A 2,941-nucleotide genomic window follows, 5' to 3' on the forward strand; every position below is an offset into this window, starting at 1 on the left:
ATATATATATATATATATATATATATATATATATATATATACATAAACATACATACATACATATAGATATATTTGGGGAAATGTTTTATTGAAACAAATTCCTCGTAAATTAGTATATATTATTATGGATTTCTATAAGAATGTTTTCCTCCTGGTATATAAACCAACGTGTTACACATTAAAATACGAAATTCTGGAGAACGAAGAGAATCTAAATGTAAATATTCCTATTTGTGTCATGTTGTGGTTGGTTACATCACTTCCGGTCCTCCATTTATGACCCGGCATTCAGGCGTTGTCTCTACTGTACACCACATACATATATTAAGCTTTAATTCACATCTTTCTCTCTCTCTCTCTCTCTCTATATATATATATATGTGTATATATATAAATATATATATATATATATATATCCGAAATGATAGAATCGGCCTTTCTATGTTCCAGCTTTTGGAATCGTCTGCTGTCCAAGATGCTGGTTCGCTTTGCATGGTATTACCATTCAAAGTGGCGTGCTGGCAGAAAGAATTGTTAGCGCATCGGACAAAATGCTTAGCAGCATTTCGTTCGTCTTCGCCACGTTCTGACTTCAGATCCCGTCGTGGTCGACTTTGCCTTTCACCCTTTCGGAGTTTGGTAAAATAAGTACGCGTCAACTATTTCTCTCACCTGCAAAATGTCAAGCCTTGTGCCTACAGCAGAAAGGATTATATCGCATTCACATCTGCGATACTTCGTTGTTGTTGGCACTCCGTCGCTTACGACGTCGAGGGTTCCAGTTGATCCGATCAACGGAACAGCCTGCTCGTGAAATTAACGTGCAAGTGGTTGAGCACTCCACAGACACGTGTACCCTTCTAACCCAGTGCACAGTACTTTGGGCAAGAGTCTTACATTATTATCCTGAGATGATCAATAATTTTGTTAGTGGAATTTTCGGAAGATAAAATCTTCTGAAACACGCATATGTACATCTGTTATTTCTTGCAGTCATTGAACTGCGGCCATACTGGGGTACTGCCTTGAGGGGTTTAGTCGAATAAATGGGCCTTAACATTTATTTTTTAAAGCCTGGTACTTTTTCTGTCAGTCTCTTTTGTAGAACTGCTCAGTTTCGGAGACTAAACAAACCAACATTTGTTGTCAAGCGGCTAGTCGAGGACAAATATAAACACAACAGGCTTCTTTCAGTTAAGGCTTAAGGCTTTGGACACCCCAGGGTTAAAGTAGAAAGATACTTGCTCAAGATGCCACGCAGTGGACCTGAACACGGAACCATGTGGTGAGGAAGCAAACTTCATTCTACACAATCTCGTTTGCACCTACAAAATGATGAACAGCTTTGATCGATTTTTTCTGGGGTGTCATCGGATGTCTGTATCCATATTTTTATTTTTTGATGAATGCAATGCACAGAAATCTAGACAACTTTACAGCTAAAGAAGCAAGGATTTATATATTTACTTCTTGAAAATTGAGTTCTCATTCTATTGCTTCAACCGCTATTTCTAATAAATATATAAATGTGTATTTTTCGCCGATCACCCAACAGAGACGATGAGCCGGTGTTTACTGACAAAAATACGTTGTGATATTTATTCCGACCGATTGTCGCAATTCAATCCTACGTCAGTCTCCTCACTGTAAATTCAGAGAATCAGCAGCGTTATCTGTTAACAGTTATTCCGCTATTTACTTGATGTGACATCATAAACACCCTATTATTTTGGGGGCATAACTACAGGGTTTTACCCCCCAGACTTTGGGAGGTCATAATATTTTTTTTTAACGTTTACCAGATGCTAATAGTCCTATATAAAAATAGAATACTTGTATAATAGTGATTAACCTGCTTCTATAATATATAGGGTACTTGTCGAAGTATAATAGGGGTATATTTGCTTCCATACAACGTATGGAGTGGAGGTGCAATAGCCCAGTGATTAGGGCAGCGGACTCGCGGTCATAGGATCACGGTTTCGATTCCCAGACCAGGCGTTGTGAGTGTTTATTCAGCGAAAGCTCCACGAGGCTCCGGCGGTGGAGGGTGGCGAACCCTGCTGTACTCTTTCATCACAACTTTCTCTCGGTCTTACTTCCTGTTTCTGTTGTGCCTGTAATTCAAAGGGACCAGCCTTGTCACACTGTGTCACGCTGAATATCCCCGAGAACTACGTTAAGAGTACACGTGTCTGTAGAGTGCTCAGCCACTTTCACGTTAATTTCACGAGCAGGCTGTTCCGTTGATCGGATCAACTGGAACTCTCGTCGTCGTAATCGACGGAGTGCCAACATAACATATGGTACTTATTGGGGTATAAGAGATGTATAATTGCTTCTATAAAGCATGGGGTACTTCTCGGGGTATAACGAGGGTGTACATGTTTCTGGAGTACTTGCCGGGGTATAAGTTTAGTTTTCCTGCGTCTATAACGCACTGGGTACTTGTCGGTGTATAATAGAGGTATACCTGTTTCTATAATACATGTGGTACATATCGGGATATAACAGAGGTATACTAGCTTTTATAAAATATGGTTGTCACAAGGGTATACCTGTTTTGCTAGCACATGGAGCAGCTGTCGGGGTATAACAGGGGTATACATGTTTCTATAACACATAGGGTACTTCTCAGGGCACAAAAGGACTATACCTTCTAATATCTCGCATGAGGGACAAACACACACACACACACACACATATACGACGGGCTTCTTTCAGTTTTCGTCTACAAAATCCATTCACAAGGCTTTGGACGGCCCGAGGCTATAGTAGAAGACTCTTACCCAAGGTGTCACGCAGTGGGCCTGAACCCGGAACCATGTGGCTGTGAAGCAAGCTACTTACCACACAGCCACGCCTGCACCTATATATATATATATATATACATATATATACATATATATATATATATATATATACATATATATACATATAT

The sequence above is a fragment of the Octopus bimaculoides genome, chromosome 18, assembly GCF_001194135.2.
Source record: "Octopus bimaculoides isolate UCB-OBI-ISO-001 chromosome 18, ASM119413v2, whole genome shotgun sequence".
Taxonomy (NCBI): domain Eukaryota; kingdom Metazoa; phylum Mollusca; class Cephalopoda; order Octopoda; family Octopodidae; genus Octopus; species Octopus bimaculoides.